The sequence below is a fragment of the Protopterus annectens genome, chromosome 6.part0 (assembly GCF_019279795.1).
Source record: "Protopterus annectens isolate FY-2018-M chromosome 6.part0, PAN1.0, whole genome shotgun sequence".
Taxonomy (NCBI): domain Eukaryota; kingdom Metazoa; phylum Chordata; order Ceratodontiformes; family Protopteridae; genus Protopterus; species Protopterus annectens.
Genome location: NC_056737.1, coordinates 165,445,881 through 165,468,110, shown reverse-complemented (window position 1 = coordinate 165,468,110; position 22,230 = coordinate 165,445,881). Strand labels below are relative to the sequence as shown.

At 36.8% G+C, this 22,230-nt stretch overlaps 1 protein-coding gene across 1 annotated transcript in view; it reads right to left on the bottom strand.

Annotated features, from left to right (window-relative positions):
• The window catches only part of LOC122803781 (leucine-rich repeat-containing protein 74A-like), a 1,499,916-nt gene that overhangs the window by 351,276 nt on the left and 1,126,410 nt on the right, over window positions 1-22,230 (bottom strand). The gene's annotated exons all lie outside the window — the stretch shown is intronic.

The following is a 22,230-nucleotide window of genomic DNA, read 5'->3' as shown; positions in this document are numbered from 1 at the left end:
AGTGTGCATGTTTTGACTGGTTGACTAATAGACTTTTCTATCTTTGGTGATAAGTTGTTTCCTTAGGTTTCTTAGTTGTATATGTACTAGTAAACTGGAAGCAGTCCAGACATTACATGCTTTGTCTCCTGATTTCATGAGCTACTTAGTTGATAAGCAAAGCCATGAGACAGGGTTGGCTTTGACTCCTAATTCTGTGTATGTGTGTGTGTGTGTGGGGGGGGGGGAGTGTTTAGAACACTTAGGAAGATTTTATTGAACTTAGAGACAGCATCATCATTTAGTGACTCTCAGTTAAGGAGATGTAGTATATTAATAAGTGTCCTTATGAAAAGTAGTAAGTTTTCTTACTAGGTTATAATGATGTTTTTGGGATTGTTGCTTTGGTACCCTTATGATATAGATTGTTAAGTGATCAATTATGCAGTCTGACAGAGATCCATGGGACAATATTTTATCTGGAGAGGAAATTAAGATCCAGCCAGGGGTCGACCGTCTGGCTGTGGTTTTGTTATATGACGTTCATGTGGATACAAGTTGAGTGAATCTGTACATATGTACATTATTAGTTGGAATTTCTGATTGCATGGCTAGCAAATTTAGATTAACGTCATCCAATATTATGCTTTTGTAAGGGATTTTTAATGATCTTCCAGTGTTTTAGCATTGTTACCTGGGTGTATGTATATACCCTTGATTGTGATGCTCTTATAAGTGTTTAGTTTTACCAGAGTTACTATAATTTCATAGTTAGACAGGAGGATGTGGGAGAAAGGGAGATATCTAGTATTTCTGTAGAAAATAACAACTATGACAACTTTTTTTGGCTCTGTCTAATCTGATAATGTTATAGTTTGGCATGGAAATAACAGCACTCATCTGCCTCCAATATTTTTTTTTCCTTTTGGCTTTGGTTTTACTCTCATTTTTTTCCATTTGTCTTTCCTTTAATTTATGGCTTGCTTGATTTTCTATTTACAGAGTGCAATCTATTCAGGGGTCCAGGAATTATCTCCTCAATCTTTATAGGTGGTATAAGTTTTCTTAAGGGATTCAGCTTCATGCAGCAGTGACTTTCAGAGGATTCCCTTAATTGGGAGGGGTCAGACTTACTTCCAGTTTGTCTAGAGACAGCCACCGACTAAATAAGTGTGTCCTTCTAACTCACAAACAAGTTTAATACCTCTTCTCGCTTCTTTTGTCATCCACTCCACTCAGCCAGAGGATGAACAGGCACTTCTAGAGATACATCAATACTAATGGGTCAGACCTTTGTTGGCTTTATTACCTCATTACTAAGGGCTTTTCATCCAGAAAAAAGGAGGTCATTGTCCCACTGTACTCATCCCTCATTAGACCCATTATAGAATACAACACCCCATTTGGTATGTACCTCTCAAGACATCTGCAACAACTGGAAAGGCTACAGAAATACCTCACTAAAAGAATCACAGGCCTAAAGCAGATCACAATAAACAAAACATGTTGGAGGGATAGGTTCCTGACCCAGAGACTCCCCAGACTCTGGAATAGATTGCCCATACATGTCAAGCAGAGTGCCTATTTGGCCCTCTTCAAAAGGAACCTTGACGATTGGAAGGAAGAAAGGAAATTCACCCCGGGGATCACGTCAGTCACCTTGCTAGACAGGGGTCCAGGGAAGTAAATAGTGTGGGAAGAAACAGTCAGGGAATTGTTATGGCTAGGCTTGTATAGGCCCTAGGGCTGATAGCCTAGTACCAACCTATGAACTGTATCAGGGAATGCAAATGCTTCCAATGCCCTACTCATAAAATCCTTGGTTACTCTGTCAAATGCTCACTCTGCATCAAGAACCACCAACAAAAGAGGAATTTTCATATATTCTGTTTCCATCTGGATCATTATTGTTCTACTAATGTCGAATATTTGTCTCCCCTCCACAAACCACAGTGATCCATATCTATCAATTTTTGCAATACTTTTGCCATTTTTTAAGGTAGTATATACATAAACACATTGTAATTGTGGTTTAAAATTGAAATGGGTCTCTGAAGCTGGGTCCGAAGGATCTTTGCCATTTTATAGATAACACAGCCACCACATTTTCTTCCAAGATGTTGGAGCTTGCCCTCCTTTTAAAATACTCAAACAAAATCTTCCAGATCTTTATGACTTTCTTCCCTCATAAGTTACAAATGTCCACAGGAATACCATCTGTTCCTGGAGACTTGCCTGAAAATTGATTACACAGCAGTGTTTTTTATCTCATCACCTCTTATCTTAACTCTTAGTTGTTGAGCCTTGTCTAGATCTAACCTTAGCATAATTAAGTCTTCCATAAATATTTCCATTTGTAATCTTTTTTGATTTCCACATTTCTCTCCTTTATACAAATTTTCATAACATTTCCAGAATATCTTTAAAACCTCTACCGGATCAGTGGTTATTTTTTCTTGTTGTAGGTTCCCTAAGTTTAGCGACAACCCCCTTCAATGTTCTGTTGCCTCAATCATTGCACTAAAAGTTTTTATGCTCTGGAGTTGTTATCAAAAAATAATTGCTTGACTGCAGTCTTTCCAAACTCATGCATAGGTTCACAGGTGTGTACTAGGCTAATGGCCCTGGGGCCTTTACAAGCTTAGCCATAGGATTACCCTGGCATCGTGCCACCCGACCTTACTTCCCAGTGCCTCTGTCAAGTGCAGCCACTAGAGGTATCCCCGGGGTGAATTTTCTATTTCCCATCCACTCATCAAGATTTCTCTTGAAGAGGGTCAGTGAGGTGTTCTGCTTGACATGCAAGGGAAGTCTATTCCATAGCATGGGCAGTCTCTGGGTTATGAACCTGCCCCTCCAGTACGTTCTGTTGATTGTGGTAATGAGGTTGAGGTCTCTGAAGCATGTGGTGCAGGGGGGTTGGGATTTCTTTAGATGTAGCATTTCTAACAGAACTGGGTCAGACATGGCTTTGTAAGTCAAGCAGAGATTGCCTCTAAGTAGGCGATATGAGACAGAGAATAGTTGGAGTTTTTTGAGTCTGACCATATAGGACAAGTATTTATAGCCTTGGATCCTCTTTGTGAGGTACTTTTGTGGCTTCTCCAGTTGTTGCAGGTGTCTAGTGAGGTACATGCCAAATGGGGCATTGTACTCGATGATTGGCCTAATAAGGGAAGAGTAGAGGGAGACAATGACCTCTTTCTTCCTGGATGCAAAACCTTTAGTAATGATGGCATATTATCCAGATACTCCCTTGTTTTCTCTTTAGCACTCAGCATTTGCTCCTCTTCTTGCTCTGTGAGATTCCCCTTATTCTGCAAAACGTTAACCTTTGTCTGCCCCTCTAAGTAATTTCTATTATTTCTTAACGAGCCCTCTAAGTCATTTCTATTACTTCTTAACCATATATCTTTCTCTTTTATTTAGACCCTATTTTTAAACTCCACTTTCATTTTTTCCCAGTCACTAGCTATAACCTCTTAAGATATTTCTATCTTCTCTAATAACTGTCGAATAACTTCTACTACTCATTCCTTAAATTCCTCTATTTTTAACAGGTAGGTGGGAAAGCACCAGTGTCTTATTTGTGCTTCATTACCCTGCACTTTCTCTTAGTCTGTATTGGTGCGTGATCAGAAATAGGTATTGGATGTGTGTCAAAACTTACAGTTAAATGCACAAGTTCCTGTGAAATACAACTTCTACCTCATCTAGCCCAGTTATTGTACCTTGGGGAATAATATGTAAATTCTGTCCGAGTTTCTACTACTGGATTCGCATATTCCATAATAAATATTTTCATAAATTTCTTCAAAAATCTACCTTCCTTTTTTATATTATCCCTTCTATGTCCCCCTGATACATCCTCACCATTGCAAATCAAATTCCATTCCCCACCTATAAATAATATTACCTGTTGAAAGATAACTAGTTTTCTCAACAGTTTCTTAAGCTCCATAACAGCAGTTTTCAGTGGACTATAAATACATGTCATTGTAATCCTATTCTCTTGCCAAGAGCCCCTACTAATACATTTCTACCATTTTGCCCCCCCCCATCTATCACTGTTGGAGCTCTTCTAGCAATTAATATAATTACTCACCTTTTCCACATTCCCTGATATTCTGCTGAATAGCCATTCTGAAATTCTCTCATTGTCAAATTCACACGCTCATTTCTTTCCAAATGTGTCTCCTGCAGCATTGCTATTTGCATTCTGCATTTCTTAATATAATGCAATACTCTTTCCTTTTTATCTATGCCTGTAAGGCCATTCAAATTCCAGGGTAATATGAACAACAGAGACATCAAGATAAAAAGCTATTGCTCCCACCTATTATACACAACAGTTTTTTTTGAATGTGCATTAACAGCTTTTGCTTTTGTTTCTTCTCATCTCCATTTGAACCTATGTCACATTTTTCAAGACTTTTTATTTTAATGAAAGCCCTAAGAAACTAAATACAAAACACACCATCTGATATTAACGTGGAACTAATACACAAAACTATGTATACCTTCAAAACATGAAGTTTAACCCTCCAGTAGGGAAGGATTGCCCCAGATTGATGTCTGCACCTATAGGCATTATCTAACCTAAAATTAAGATTATACATAATAAAGCGCATGTTAAATCTGTGCTTCCACTTAACACCGATTGCTGTCTACTTTCTTCTAATCTCTTTTCTCCTCCTAGAGGTGAAAAACAGCTAGTATGCCAGTGCACTGGCTATCTTTAAACAAAACTAAACATACACTGTTCTATTAACTGCATTAATGTAATAAGGCTACTAGGGAGGTTGTTGCCACTTATTCACTTCCCATAACTTCAAACTCAATTTTCCTCTAAACTGCTTGCCATTGTAGCTTTAAATTTTGCAGTTCCCTCAGCAAAGAATACTCAAAAATTTTCAAGATTAACTGCTTGCACATGCAGTTTGTCTACACAGAAATGCACGCAACAATGAATCTTTATAAATTTCACTCAGAACAAATGTACAGCTGTTCTCAGCTGCAGACATCTTAACTCTACTGAACATTTGCCATTACAAAACAAACAAGCTGATATATTTGCAGTTGTAAGAAGTTTAGCATTTTATGGCTTTAATCATTTTTGTCTTATTTTTAAAACCTACATGCTTACAAAAACACCTGTTTACAGCTTTAGACAAAGGTAGTAATCTAGACATTCACCCTTGTAAAATAAATAGAAAAAATTTCCCAGTCCTACATGTAATATGATCAGTACACTTTTACAACACCCCCCCACCCCAGCAGCCCAAGATCACACCATAGCAACATTAAACTTGTTTTTGTCTCTTGCTATACTCTAAAACCTATATTTCTTACAATAAAAAGTAGTTGTTTACTTTAATATCTTTAGCATATACAAAAGTCACTGAAAAGGCTTGCTCCCTCCATTTAAAATACACCCTGACTACACACTACATAAAAATGTTTTACTGTATGTAAAATACAGTTTATGTCATGAAATGTTTTATATAAATACTAATAACAAAAATTGTTTTATTTACAGTTAGTTTCCCCCTTGCAGTGTCCTTCTAAACATTAATGATATAAAGTGGGGTATATGCTTTAAAGTCCACCCAGAAGTTTAACAAAATCAACATAAGTCCGCTATTTTTTCATCCACTTTTTCTTGCAAAAGTAGAATTTATATACTTACCATAACTTAGCATCTGTGTTGTCCAATTTTATTCTTCCTCACTGATGGGTCTTCGGATCCGAATTATCTGCTTCACAAGACATATAATCCGAGCCTCAAGCTCCTCCATCTCCCATGATGCCTCGCATTTCCCCTAACTCCTCAGATAGAATGTAATAAAAATGTACTTTATAAATGTAACAGCTGCAGTGTTTGTAGGTACATTCACAAAGGGCTGTATCGCACTTTGGACCATGTACCTCATACTATTAGCATTCCAGGCAGATTCTCTTGTAGTACAACTAACATTGTTTATATAGCTTTATGTTCTGGTTGTCCTGCATTTTATGTAGGTATGACCACTAGAAGCCTTAGTAAGAGAATTAAAGAGCATTATTATGGATTGAGAACAAAGGATGAAAACAATTCTCTTTATAGGTATTCTGTGTTATGTGCTTCTTATAGGAAATTCACTTTCACTATTTTAGATCATGTTAGACAGGCTTGAGAGGTGCTAACCTTAAAAATAGTGTTTAGAGAAAAGAGACTGAATGGCAAATCAAGCTTGCAGCAGATAGTTTCCCAGGCTTAAATGAGGTTCTCAACATTAAATGTTTTTCATTGCACAGGAAACTGACTATTTAATATTTTTAATACATTTAATAATGTTTTATACTGTGATATATAAGTATAGTGTTGAATATTTAGCTTTAACTGGTTTATTGTTTTAATTGTTTTAATTGTTTAATTGAATTATTGGTTGCAGTTATTTCATTGGATTGCTTGTAGTATTTATATGGGAAGATGTGTGTGAAACATTTGTCTTTCTGAAGAAGTGTTTTTGACGAAAGCGTTGATTAAAATATATTTTACGCTAAGCATTGATTAAAATATATTTTACGCTAAAGTTGTTTTCTCACTTTGTTTTGTTTGGGCTGCCAGTGTTTTTGTTTTTGTTTTGCAAGCAGTATATTTACTAGGCAGTAGCTGAATTTTACCAAAAATAAAAACATTTTCAATGGCACTCTTTTTTTCTCAGTTTCTGTCTTCACAATGGGAGAGCCAAAATTATGCTTCTGATCAATGTGCAGCCATCTTGGAAGTCCTGCACTAAAAAGAATGTTGACTAAATTCCAGATGCTCTCTGGTATGGTGAGACCTCTCAGATGACTCAATTTCTTAAAAGCTTCCATATTTTTGAAGGGGCTTCTTCCCTTTGAGAGGGTGGAACACTGAGGAATCTTTTTCTGGGATGGAGGGAGGTTATGGAAAGGAATGAAATTCCCTCTGATAAAGATATTTTGTAAAGATTTGTCTTGAGTGATGGACATCCAGGTTGCCAAGTGCAGGGATAAGCACCCCCAACTGTCTCCAAAGTGTGACAGTCAGAAGTTCAGGAGCACTGGAAAGGTTTCTCTGAGAAAGGACCTCTATAGCCTTGATTTTACGGGCCACCTCTGCCCCTTGAATGACGTCCATTATAAGAGTTTCCCCCTCTGCCTTGGGGGATGGGAATCAGATGTAAATCCCTGGTATTTATAAAACCAAATTCTCTTGCCTCCCTTCTGGCTTCAGGAGAAGGTCCTATGAGGGGTGGAGCATTTGATCCCTACAGCACATAGGGGATTTACTGTCTTTCTCACTTCGTGAGATAGTCTCCTTAGCCTTGGGACCAAAAAAAAAGATTGATCTATCATATAGGGTCCAACTTATGGGGCATTGATGAAGGATGTCTTAAAATCATATGCAAAGTCATAGCCACATCCAAGCAGTCTGCCTATTGGAAATACCTCTGCTGGCTGCTTTATCTGCTGCTACCATCTGTGGCATTAGAAATAAGGCACACAGAAGCTTTGGATAAAGACTACAGAGTAGCCAACTGTGAATTAATAGACTTTTTTTGATCTGCAGACAAGGTCCATGGGAGAGATTTGGTGATTTCCTTCGTTAAAGCCCTCTGAAAATGTATAACATGTGCCAAGTAATTAAGCACTCTCACAGAAAAAGTAGATGAGGTGTAAATCTGTCCAATGCGTGCAATACCCTGTTTGGTTGATGGACACAGGAACTTTCTTTTGCAAGTTTTCTTACCGGCTGTGGCCACTACCATGGAATCTATCATAAGCCCCTTGCTGTAATGGGGACTGTTTTTGGGAGCAACAAAGAATTTGTTGGGTTTCTTGGGAACAGGCTCACCTGTGTCCAAGTTCCTTCCATGCCAATGAAGAGATAAGGTCTATCATCTCATCCGCCAGGGGGACTGCCAAGAAATAGATGGGAAGGAACCAAAAACATCAAGGAAAGCTGACTCTTCCAGAGAAGGCACTTGGGAAGACCAACCCACTTTCTGTCTGAGAAGTTCAAGTATCTCTCTGAATGAGATGTCATCAGAGGGGGGGGTTCTGGGAGAGCTCTCTCCCTCATCAAAGTCAGTGTTGGTGGTAAGGGATTCATCAGGAGAATCCAAGTGCCTCCTTTTGTACTTATTTCTGTGTACCTCTTCTGTGGATTGCTCAGGGGAGACTTGAGAGATGACATAGTTTCTCCTAGGAGGAATGACTCAAGGAGTTTGGAAACTGCCTGCCTTGATGGGACAAGAAGAGTAGGCTGCAGATTCTGTGAAATCTTATGTGGAGGGTTGGATCCGATTCCGAGGGCGTAGCCTTCTCTCTAGGTTTAGAAAGCACTCTCTCAAAAGACTTAATTATGGGGAGCCTCACTGTAGGAAGCCAAAACTCCTGAAGTTGGCTCAATGCTTCATGCCATTCAGCTGGGATCCAAAGCTGATGCCAGAGCTAAATCATCAAGCACCAATGATCCTAGAAGGAGGAATGTATCTGAAGACCTTGGGTCCAATCCTAACCTGTCAAAGTCAACACTGATGGTTCAGCTCCGAGACTCAGATGGCTCAGACAGGGTCAAAGCCAACTTCATCAAAGAACTCAAAGTCAAGGATGCATGGAGTTTCAATTCCAGTGCAGATCTATCCTGGATGAGAGACAGATCAAAACAGCTCTGATCTGAGAGAAGCCATTAAAAAATGAGGGGAAGAAGTAGTTCCACTATCTCCGACAGTAGCTGGAACCAGAAGACCTCCCAATTGGCTAAGGGTCAGAAGAAATTTCCTCATCATCCTGTCCACATAAGCTTCAGTGAAGTTGCTGGTAGACCAAGCTGACCTAAGAGAAGAGAGAGAGGAAGGTGGCCTGGAATGGTAATGTGGTCGGTCCTGAAAAATATTGTAAAAATATTGATATTATAGGCACCAAATCCAATAATTTCTTAGAAGTTTTAGACTTTTCTTTTTCCTTGTCTGAATCTCTCTGTTTCTCTTTTGACTTGTCAATCATCCTTTTGGATGAAAAGGAAGAGGAAAAAGAAACAGCAGCAGACTTCCCTGATTCAGAAGGGGGTTTGTCTCTATTGACAGCTGAAGGAGCATCTTCAAAATAAGTTTATTTCTCCTTTCATTAATGGCCTGTTGGTCGAAGGCCACGCAAATAGAACAAGAGATTCCAGGTGCAATGGTCCCAAACAGGGGAATGCACTTGTTGTGTGCATCTGCCTTTAGGAGCTTGTGCAAACAAGCAACACATTTTTTTAAATCTGAAGGCTTACCTGCCATCCCAAAAGAAGAAGAAGTTAAAACACACACAAAAATACCTTTTCTTAAACTAAGGTAAATTACACTAACAGGATATCTGCCTTTTTTTTTTTAAGTAGAGTCTTGTGCCAGCAGCAAGAGGCAAGAAAAAAGGGTGAGTGAAAGAGGGAAGGAGAGCAATGTGCACAAAGCGCTAGTAATGGAGTAGTATGTATGACACAAAAATAATAGTCAACCAAAATGAATAATACTTATCTTTTCGACGGGTGAGTGTATCCCACACTCAAGCACTGTAGACAGACTTACCCAACTATATGTAAACCTGTCCGTAGTGAGATGCGTTGCAAACTGCCTTACAAACTGAACACACACTATCCAAGCAGGTGCCTGCACATCCACTAGCAGACCTGTTACAGCAGGGTCCCACAGGGATCGGTGCTGGGTCCTCTTCAATTTGGTATATTCTTTTCAGATGTTCAGGGCCAAAACCAAGAGGCTGTGGTTGACTAAGTTTGCTGATGACTGCAAATTGGGGGCTATCACTGAATCCCCAAATGATGTCAGTATTTTGCAAGAGCTGGTTACGCTTATCAACGACTGGTGTCTTCGTCATGGTCTCAAAGTGAATGTGAAGAAATGCATCATCATGCCCTTCGGTACAAGCAATGTCCCATCTAACTATCAAATAAACAACAATACTCTGTACAAATGAAGTGGTAAGGGATTTGGGAACACAAACAAAAACAGTGTAGTTCCGGTGACAATGAAGGCTGTCTTCTCAATGCCAAATATGATTATCCAAAAACGCAAAATATAGTCCAATAAAGATGTTTCTAAAAACAGATTTAATGAGTACACCAGATATAACAAAACAAAACATCCACTGATTTAGCGCTTTCGTCTCCCTCCGGAGACTTCCTCAGAATCAGTTAACTGACAGATTTTAACATTTTATATACAAACTGGGCTGGCAATAAAGATTAATTAATTAATTGATTGATTATCTCCTAAAGACCTACTATACATACTAGGCCATCAAAAATAAGTTGACATGATAGGTTGACCTTTTAAAAAACAGTGAATTCATACTATACAGGAACAGTATAACACCACAGTTTTGTAAAATAATCCAAGACAACATGTTCCACCGAAATAATGGCAATTCCGTGCTGTCTTAATCTATCTTTTCAAACATCTACAAATACGAACCTTTGTATTCAAAAATAAATTTTGATATTTAGATAATGATGCCCATATATAGGCTTTTAAATAATTGTCATAATAAATCACCATAAATATAAATACATTGTTAATAAATATCTGTATATATATATATATATATATATATATATATATATATATATATATATATAAATATATAAGAATACATAAATACTTCTTTGTGATTAGTAAATTGCATAAAAAGAAATTCATAAAAATCATATAAAACCCCTAGTATATGTATGTATACTAAAAATATTATTAAATAAGTGGTAAATATAAATGTAAGTATATAAATATAGTAAATGTATAAATATATAATAAATAAATATATAATGACAATAAATAATGACAATAAGATTACAATAAAGTTAAAATACCCATATAAGTTAAAATAGTCCCTACAGACATCTAATAAATAGGTATAATAACCATTACTACTATTTGGTCTTATATTACTTAGAGGAATTCAACCACAAATTGCCCTTTCAATCTATTTTCTAATTATTATTTTTGTTTTTATTGTTATTAATATTGATGTGTTTCTTCGGGTCTGCTGCAAGTAATTTTAATGCTGGGGTAATAGAGATATGGTCATTGAGACCCTTGCCACAACATGTATCAAGTCTCAGCTGCCAAATCATTTCTCTAAACTCCAGTTGTGTCTCCCAGTCACCACCCCATTCTGGGTAATCCACCTCTTCTAATACCCAAAATTTAAAATCCGCTTCTTTACAGATCAAAACACGTCTATATAGGGCATTATTCTCATTGTGCTTGTTAATATCTCTAATATGCTCGTAGATTCTGTTCCTGAGTTTTCCCTACATAATAACTCCAACAGGCTTTACAGAATGCTAAATACACTACTCCTTTTGTGTAACAACTATTGTACCTTTTAGCCTTTAATGTCACATCCAAGCTGGGTATTCTAACTTCTTTTAATCCAGCAATATAGGTACACTGTGCACATCTACCACATCTAAAGGTTCCATATTTCTTACAAGTCCCTTCTGTATTTGTTGTTTTCTTTCTTTCAAGGATGTTCTTAATGTTCCTCCTAAAGCTGTACTTATCGTGTGCTGGAAAATATTAGTTTTGGTAGGCATTTCCTTGAACATCTCCCACGTCTCATTAATACATTTTTTCAGCCATCCTATACCCTTATAATAAGTAAGGGTTAGATATGGTAGAATGCCTGTGCAATCTGTATTTTTCGTGTCCTGTCTATTAGGGTTTCTATTTATTATGTTGGACTCCGAAGACACACCATTAGTCAAAAGGGGGGCATATAAATTATGGTACCTTCCTTGTTCTACATATTCCTTTATGGACCTAGTTAGTTCAGCAGGGTATCCTCTTTCATGAAACATTTTTTCAACTTTATTAGTTTTATTTAAAAATTCATCCTCATCGGAAATCATCCTAGCCATTCTTATCATTTGTCTTTGACTATGTTCTTTTTCAATTGATAAGGGTGATCACTTTCAAAATGTAAATAAGCATTAGAATAATAATCCTTCCTATAAATATTGGATTTGTAACATTTATTTTTGTAATCCTTGTTTAATTCCACATCCAAAAAATGTATTTCATCTTTCCCCACCTGATGTGTAAATTGTAGAAATGCGGTAGTGTGATTAATGTAGTATATACATTTATCAATATTATCATAGGGACCATTCCACAAAACAAAAATGTCATCCAAGAATCAAAAATATTTTGTAATATAGTTACTATATTCAGAAGTAAAAACATATTTACATTCCCAATACAACATAATAATATTTGCATATATCGGGGCGCATGCCACCCTCATTGCTACCCCTTCTTTTTGATGGTAGTAGTCTCCTTGGAAATATACATAGTTATACTTTAGGACTAATGCCATATTTTCTAAAACTACCTTAAATTCGTCCCCTGTTAAAAAATCCATTTCAGTTAAAATTTCTTCATACCAAACCAATCCCTCATTCTGAGGTATAACTGAAAACAAGTCCCTAACATCAATTGTAATAAATATGGTTTTGTCACTGTATGGACACTTTCCCACTTTATTCAAGAAATCCCAAGAGTCAACCAAAATATGAGTATATTTGCTGTGAAACTTTTTTAATTTAAAATCAACATAAATAGCTAAAGGTTGTGTCTTAGACCCTTGGGAAGAAACTATAGGTCTCATGGGGGGATCGTGTATGGACTTGTGAATTTTCGGTATACCAAATATGACTGGTGTAACAGGTTTTGGTACTTTTAAAAAATTATATAGATCAAAATCTATCAATCCTTGTAGCAGATTGTCTTCCAAGACAAGGTCTATCTTCTTGTATGATATATTTATCTCATTTCTTGAAACCAAACCATAATGGTTTTCTTTATCCAAGATATCCATCATCCTTTTTATATAATCCCATCTGTCCATAATTACTACCCCTCCACCTTTATCGGGTTTCATCACTCGAATTCTTTCGTTGCCACTTAATTCATTAAGTAGGTCAATTTCTGCTGCAGTTAAGTTACTACCTACATCATTTTCTTTTTTGTATATCTTGCGAATTCTATTAGTGACACACCTCTCAAAATTTATATTTTCGTGATGGAGAGGTGGATTGTATATACTGGATTTTTTAATGTATTTTCTTTATCCTGAAAGCTCCTATCCTTATAAATATGTATGAAATTTAATTTACGTGTGAATGTTTTTATATCCAGTAAAATATTCTCAGTCCTAGGTTTGTTAGTAGGGACAAATGTAAACCCTTTTATAAATAAATTAAAATAATTTTCATTAATCTGAGTATCTGTATAGTTAAACATGCTGAAATTATTAAAAGAACTGATAATAACTCCACTATACTCATGTTCTTCAGCACTTTGTCCTTTACTACCATCATCTGTGGTCACATGGTATGTGTCTACATTTACTACCTGTGTACTTTCCCCATATATTGAGTACTGTTGTTCACCGTGGCTTGTGCATATGATGGTTGCTGGGCCCGGTTCCGTATTCTCTCGGACCTCCTTGGTTCCTCCATGTCTAAAGGGACAACCTCCCTAGTATTACTGTTACCACTGTTACCATTGTATGATGGTTCATATCTGTGGGAACCATAGTCATAGCGGTCCTGTTCCCCAAATCTCCCCATAGCACCACCCCTATTTCTGTTAGTTACATTGTATCTACCTTTATATCGGTCATTAGGAATCCAGCCACTTTTATTAGTTTTTGATTCACTGTAATAAGCAATACCTTTTTCATATTCATTCAAATCTCTTTCCAACTTCATAAGCTTCCTATTAGTATTGGCATTAATATTATAATCAATATCATGCAACACTCTAAAGTAGATATTCTTATATTCATCTAAAGAAAATAATAAATCAGTACTGATGTCATTGTATAGTCTATCAATTTCTTTCTTAATCTGTTCCATAGTGTCTACATTCTGCTTAATCATTTCTTTCACTATTGCCAGACCACAATCATTCAAAATATCACAAATTGTTTTAAAAAAACTTTTTATCATCCATTGCATTATTAGGAAATTTATTTAACCTTAATCCTTTAGGTACTATTTTGTCTTTTAAACATCTTTCAAAGTACCAGTTTTCAACGGCCAAAGTTTTATATTTTAATAGCAAAGATTTGAAAGTCTTACAGTTTTCTTTGTATGTTGGACCTCCCGTACTTTCTTTCTTCTTTTCTTTGCTATTAAAGTTGACCGATTGATTCAACCACATGTGGAACTCCAGTTCCTTATAAATATCTGGTATCTCTTGTCCTCTGTAGCCCTTTTTAAAATTAGATTGTACAAAACCGCCATTAGGCCCAGTTTGAACGCTATCCTGTGCTGCCTCTCTTCCTCGTCGATCGTTCCTGGCGTCTGACGTCATCTGGACTGCGGTGGTCTGTCTAGGGCTGCTCTGCGCACAAGGAATTTCATTGCCCGTACTTAGGGACAAGGTATCTGACTGAGAGTGAGTTTGAATCACTCTAATCAGTTCAGTTAATAAACTACTGAATAAACTACTACAATCTCCTTTAATCCCTGTGGGGCAGCCTTCCTCTGTGTACCCCTGCAAATTCCCTTACTGGAAGTAATACCCCCACAGTCAATAGATTAAATCACCAACCTTGTACTGTTTCATACCATTGTCACTGAACTTCTGTGAAACAGAGAAAAGAAGTACCCTTTCAGTGTTAACATAAGTACACCTCTACCTTACTCTACCTGTCTTTACTACTCCTTTTTAAACCCCCTTTTCACTTTTAAGTCCAGATTCTTTGTCTTAGTTCAACTGTCCCTTTCCCTCTCCCTTACACATTTTTCCCTTCTTTACACATTCCACTCTATTTGCCTTATACTAATTATCTATAAAATAAATCCTTACCTTCCCTAAGCCTGGGGAACCCAGTTGCACTGTATAACTGATTGTCTCCAGCCTCCAGCTGTTACTCGCTCGCCTCATGGCTCACTCCGCTCCCCTACCCTACCCCCAATTACCATCCACCCCCAGTGTCCTTACCTTCATACATCCCTTACCACACCCCCTCCCTAATCCCACCAATCTTCACAATCCATTAACCTAAAACACCCACCATAATTGTCTACTACCCTTATAAGCTATTCTATACTAATCACACCCTCTCTCCCATTAACCACCCTCTTTAGTTTCCTCCCCATTTTCTCTTCACAGTCTTTATTCACCTTGCTTCCTACATCTCTACTCAACCCCTACAACCTTGTACTCATTATCTCCAAACATGACTATAACTGTAAAACCTAAACTCACCAAAACCATATTCTTAAGCATAATTTCTACTTTCCTTATTTATTCCTACATCATCACCTCATTTGAAAAACCATACCACTACCACTTTTATTACTCCCATAAACAAACAACAATTTACAATTCTATCATCCCTAAAGGTCAAATTAACATTACATCAACTCCCAGCTACCTACTACCTAAATACCATAGAATCTCACACATCAAATACCATACATCCACAATAAGGAAAGAGAAATTTCCCTACATCACAACTCTGTAAACCCAACTTAAAAGATGGTGACATCCACCCCAACCCTGGCCCCACAAATCCCACTCTACTAACAACCCAGCCCAATCTTCCCAACTCTTTCCTAATAGGACACCTGAATATCCGAAGCATTAATAACAAACTAACCCATCTCCATGCCCTCCTTGATTCTCATAACTTTGACATCCTCTGTCTAACAGAAACATGGTTAAAACCAACAACCAAAGACAATGAAATTATTGCACAAGGCTACAATATACTTAGGCTAGACCGTATAAAAAGTAAGGGTGGTGGAGTTGCAATCTTATTCAAAGAGGGACTTCAAATCTCCACTTTACCATTTGACTCACCTAAAAATAACAAGGCTGAGGTACTTATTACCAAATTCCAGACTAACAAGAACAAATCCATATATATCATTTGCATCTACCTTCCACCTGGTAATAATATTAGTATGATAGAGAATATACTAAGCCAGGTGTCCTCCACATACCCCCAAGAAACTATTATACTTGGTGATTTTAATACTGATTGGACAACTATCAAAGCTGATAATCCCTCATCCCTAATCAACCTTGATGGATTCAGTCAAACTATAACCTCCACTACCAGAATCAACAAACCAAACAAAAAAGAGAGCATACTAGACTGGATTCTTATAAATAGACAACAACAAAGGTACAATGTTGGATCTCTACCCGACGATATTAGTGATCATACTTTAACCTATATCCTTAGGCATAAAAATGATATCTCAAATCCCCCCATTTATAGAATCATACGTACCAACAAACATTTCAACCCAACATTATTCCAAAATGAACTAAATGCTTGTGACTGGAACCCTTTAAAAATTCTACCACTTGAACAAGCCATTGACTATCTAAACTCTAAATTTCTATCTATCCTTGATAAGCATGCACCCAAAAGGACCATCAAAATGAAAGCCAAACCAGCCCCCTGGCTTTCCAAAGAAACCAAACAAAAAATCTTACTTAGAAATACATCCTGGGCAAAGTGGAGAGCTAACAAAAATACTTCTGAGCAGCTACTGTTTAAGCAACTGAAAAATAGTACAAAAAAGACAATACTATCCGACAAAAAAAACTACTACTATAAACTACAACAAAACCACAAAAATAACCCCCAGAAGTTTTGGTCTAGTATAAATAAACTCCTTTCCCCAGGGCACTCTCAGACGCCAGCCCCACTTCCAGCAGACCCAAACACCCCCCAGCAAACAGCCAATGCCTTTAATTCCTTCTTTACAGAAACCATACAAACACTAGCAAGCCAACTTACTCTAGACAGCTCAAACCTTGCCACTTCCACACCTAGTACTCTACCTGCTTTCTCAATACAACCAGTCTCTACCACTCTTATCTTCAAACTCATCCAAAAACTTAAGCCCTGTACCCTTTCTGCTGACCAGCTACCTTCTGAATACCTCCAAAAAGCAGCCAAAGTAATTTCTTATCCTATATCCATCCTCATAAATAGAACCATTAAGGAAGGGAATGTTCCTAACATCTGGAAAATCTCCCATATCATTCCCCTTCACAAAGGCGGAAACTCAAACGACTACTCTAACTATCGGCCAATAGCACTTTTATCTCCCTTAGCTAAAATTATGGAAAAATGTGTTCATCATCAACTGTTAAACCATTTAACTCAAAATAACATGATAGCTAAATGCCAACATGGTTTTAGGCCATCCCATAGTACCACGACAGCCCTGCTATCCTTTACAGATGTTATAAATAGAAATCGCAATAACAACAACCTCTCATCTGCTCTCTTTATTGACCTCTCCAAAGCTTTCGACATGGTTAACCATGCCCTTCTTATCAACATTCTTGAATCCTTCGCCCTTGACTCTTTAGCAATTAAATGGTTCAGGTCCTACCTAACCAATAGACAACAAGCAGTTCTTTGGGCAGATAATATATCATCTCTTCTACCTGTCACCCTGGGAGTCCCTCAGGGCTCTATTCTAGGTCCACTTCTCTTCTCTCTTTTTATTAACAACCTGCATGTAACAATCCCAAATGCCACCTGCATTCAATATGCAGATGATTCAACATTAATCTGATCAGCAAGCTCACCATCTGCACTACATTCCCTGACACAGAAAGTATTCAATTCAGTTGAAACTTGGTTCACTAAATGTTGTCTCCTTCTTAATGCTAAGAAAACCAAGCTCCTTCTTTTTACACCAACCAATAATTCCACCCCAATAGATTTCTATCACTTCCAATAATGATACTATCATACACCCTGACTGCACAACCAAGTTGTTAGGAATTACTATTGATAACAACCTTACATTTGATAATCACATAAATAACACCATTAAAACTATCAACAAGAAAATTGGTTCCTTATATCGAATCAAATCCTTCTTAACTCCAACAGCTAAAACCCAAATTGCACACTCCCATTTAATTTCTACTCTTCTTTATGCCTCTCCCATATATACTAACCTCAAAAGAATAACCTTGTCAAACTAGAGCATGCCTATAACAACATCGCCAGATTTGCCACGGGTAATCCTTTTCGCACTCCACCACTGCCTAAATCTCATGCAGCTGGGCTGGCTAGAAATTCAAAACCTTCTAAAAATCTCCCAACTAACCATGGCCCACAAGATATTTTATCAACCTAATAGAACTCCTATACTATCCAATCTCATAATCCCCTATAAAAACCTAGATATACTACGCTCCTCTAACAAACTTCTAGCTAGCATAACCAAAACTAACAATTTGGCTGGAAACTCCCTGTTTTCTAACACTGTGGGAAAAGACTGGAACCTACTTCCCAAAGAACTAACATCACTCTATTCTTTGCCTCTCTTTAAGCAAAAGCTCAAAACACACTTTAAAATACACTGGTTATGCCCATGCAGTAAACCAGACTAACCCTTCCTTGCCTGTGCTCATATTTGTCTATACCATACTAAGTTTTTTTGTTTTTTTCCTCATTATTTCTCTTATGAGGAACAGAACTGGTGATCACAATGATACATACTGGTTGACAAAAAAAAAAAAAAAAAATGATGCATACTTTATTTCTACTATGTTTATGTACTATTTAACAATTATGATTCCTTCATTGTTTGTATTTCATGTTTTTACTGTTTGGAGCTTTTCTCCCTGTGCCTCTAATGAAAATGGAAATATATCCAGCTAGACCAGCCCGGTCAACAAATGTAAAATAAAATAAATAAATAAATAAAAATAAATCTTGTTATCCATTTGGTCAAGACTCCTCATAACCGGAACTTCTGGAAGAACAATCAACTGGTAACCAAGGTAACTAGTAACCCTGCTGAACTAAATAGGTCCATAAAGCAATATGTAGAACAAGGAAAGTACCATAATTTATATGCCCCCCTTTTGACTAATGGTGAGTCTTCGGAGTCCGACATAATAAATAGAAACACTAATAGACAGGACACGAAAAATACAGATTGCACAGGCACTCTACCAAATCTAACCCTTACTTATTATAAGGGTATAGGATGGCTGAAAAAATGTATTAATGAGACATGGGAGATGTTCAAGGAAATGCCTACCAAAACTAATATTTTCCAGCACACAATTAAGTACAGCTTTAGGAGGAACAAAAACATTAAGAACATCCTTAAAAGAAAGAAAACAACAAATGCAGAAGGGACTTGTAAGAAATATGGAACCTTTAGATGTGGTAGATGTGCACAGTGTACCTATATTGCTGGATTAAAAGAAGTTAGAATACCCAGCTTGGATGTGACATTAAAGGCCAAAAGGTACAATAGTTGTTACACAAAAAGAGTAGTGTATTTAGCCTTCTGTAAAGCCTGTTGGAGTTATGTAGGGAAAACTGAACGCCACCTCAGGACCAGAATCTAGGAGCATATTAGAGATATTAACAAGCACAATGAGAATAATGTCCTATATAGACATGTTTTGATCTGTAAAGAAGCGGATTTTAAATTTTGGGTATTAGAAGAGGTGGATTACCCAGAATGGGGTAGTGACTGTGAGACAAAACTGGAGTTTAGAGAAATTATTTGGCAGCTGAGACTCGATGCATGTTGTGGCAAGGGTCTCAATGACCATATCTCTATTACCCCAGCATTAAAACTACTTGCAGCAGACCCGAAGAAACACATCAATATTAATAACAATAAAAAAATATAATTAGAAAATAGATTGAAAGGCCAATTTGCGGTTGAGTTCCTCTAAGTAATATAAGACCAAATAGTAGTAATGGTTATTATACCTATTTATTAGATGATTGTAGGGACTATTTTAACTTTATTGTAATCTTATTGTCATTATTTATTGTCATTATATATTTATTTATTACATATTTATACATTTACTATATTTATATACTTACATTTATATTTACCAGTTATTAAATAATATTTCTAGTATACATACATATACTAGGGGTTTTATATGATTTTTATGAATTTCTTTTTATGCAATTTACTAATCACAAAGAAGTATTTATGTATGTATATATATATATATATATATATATATATATATATATATATATATACAGATATTTATTAACAATGTATTTATATTTATGGTGATTTATTATGACAATTATTTATAAGTCTATATATGGGCATCATTATCTAAATATCAACATTTATTTTTGAATACAAAGGTTCGTATTTGTAGATGTTTGAAAAGATAGATTAAGACAGCACGGAATTGCCATTATTTCGGTGGAACATGTTGTCTTGGATTATTTTACAAAACTGTGGTGTTATACTGTTCCTGTATAGTATGAATTCACTGTTTGTTAAAAGGTCAACCTATCATGTCAACTTATTTTTGATGGCCTAGTATGTATAGTAGGTCTTTAAGAGATAATCAATCAATTACTTAATTAATCTTTATTGCCAGCCCAGTTTGTATATAACATGTTAAAATCTGTCAGTTAACTGATTCTGAGGAAGTCTCCGGAGGGAGACGAAAGCGCTAAATCAGTGGATGTTTTGTTTTGTTATATCTGGTGTACTCATTAAATCTGTTTTTAGAAACATCTTTATTGGACTATATTTTGCGTTTTTGGATAATCATGTTTGGCATTGAGAAGACAGCCTTCATTGTCACTGGAACTACACTGTTTTTGTTTTAGTTTCACTGCTCTTTGTGCTTGGTTACCATTTGGGAACACAAGTTGACCAATACCTCAGTTTTGATCACAATGTCTCTACTGTGATCAGGAAGGCCTTCTATGTAACCCACTTAATTATCAAAGGCTTCACCTCTAGAGCAAAAGAGGTCATCACCCCCCCCCCCGTACTGGTTATTAATCAGGCTAATAATCCAGTATAATGCCCCCTTTGGCATGTACCACAACAGTTAACTGCAACAACTAGAGAGACCTCAAAGATTCTTAACAAAAAGAATCCAAGTACTCCAACACTTGTCTTATACAGACAGACTAAAATCCTTGTCACTATACTCTGTAGTGTATAGACTTCTTAGGGAAGAGTTACGCCTGGCTAACAGAGCAGTTGCTGACCCTAATGTAATGAAACTACTACACATCTGTAAGTCAAACGGTACTAGAACCATCCATTCCAGAGACCTGGCCTGCAACATGAACAGAACACACTGGGAGGGCAGATTTATCTTAAAGTGGCTGCCAATTCTCTGGAATAAGCTGCCTATTCATGTAAAGCAGAGCACCTCGATGACACTGTTTTAGAAGAACCTGGATGAGTGGATGGGACACTGAATTCTTAACGGGGATAGAGCCTGAAAACCATCTTGGATATGGGCAATCACTATTAATTTTTAAATCTCTTGATAATGTTGGGACAAACTGGCTAAACTTGAAATGTCCCTTGTGTCGATAGCCTACTCACTTCCTATGCTCCTATGATCCTATAAAATATTTCCTGAGCATCAAAGACTGGACAATTGCTTATGGCGGCAAACAAGATCTGAGGTAGCTCACTCATTACACAGGGATTATAGAAAAGAGGAAGAGCCTGAGCACCAGATCCAAAGCTTAGAAGTGGCCCAAGTTGGATCCAAAAAACATACAATAAGGAACAGACAGAAAAGACAACATCAGATCACTGGATACAAAAAATATATAATGCTACTTTCAAATGTACCTCAGCCTCTTCAGACAGTCAGTAAATTTGATCCTGCAGCACATGCTGCTACAACACAAATGGGAACTTAGAAATACTAATAACATAGCAGAAAGCTCTAAACTATAGAGTTTCATACAGTGTAAAGAATTATGAACTGAATGCCAAACTTAATATCAGTTTATTGTATGTCTGAAACAGAATTTTAAGAACTTCTAATCTCAAGCTTTGCTCTTGAGGTGAATTTTTTGAAATTCATTTCTCAAATACATAAAGTAAGTGGCATGCATGATGATAATCCTCTAAAAATTAATATGAACTGCTTCTTCTACTTGTATAACACATGCATGACTACAACACCACACTCTCTCCTTCTCCACATTTCACACTACATATGGGCTCTATTATCTCCATATACCATCATTCCACACAGACAGAGAGCTGAACACAATTCACTCATACCTCATCAGTGTTCCTGTTGACTCTGCCCGCGTTCCTTCCCATCAGTCTCTTCACTGTATATGACATTGACAGGAAAGGGATAGCAAGACATTAAAGATAAAATAGCCTATAAGCTATTGTCACATGCAGAAATATTTTAC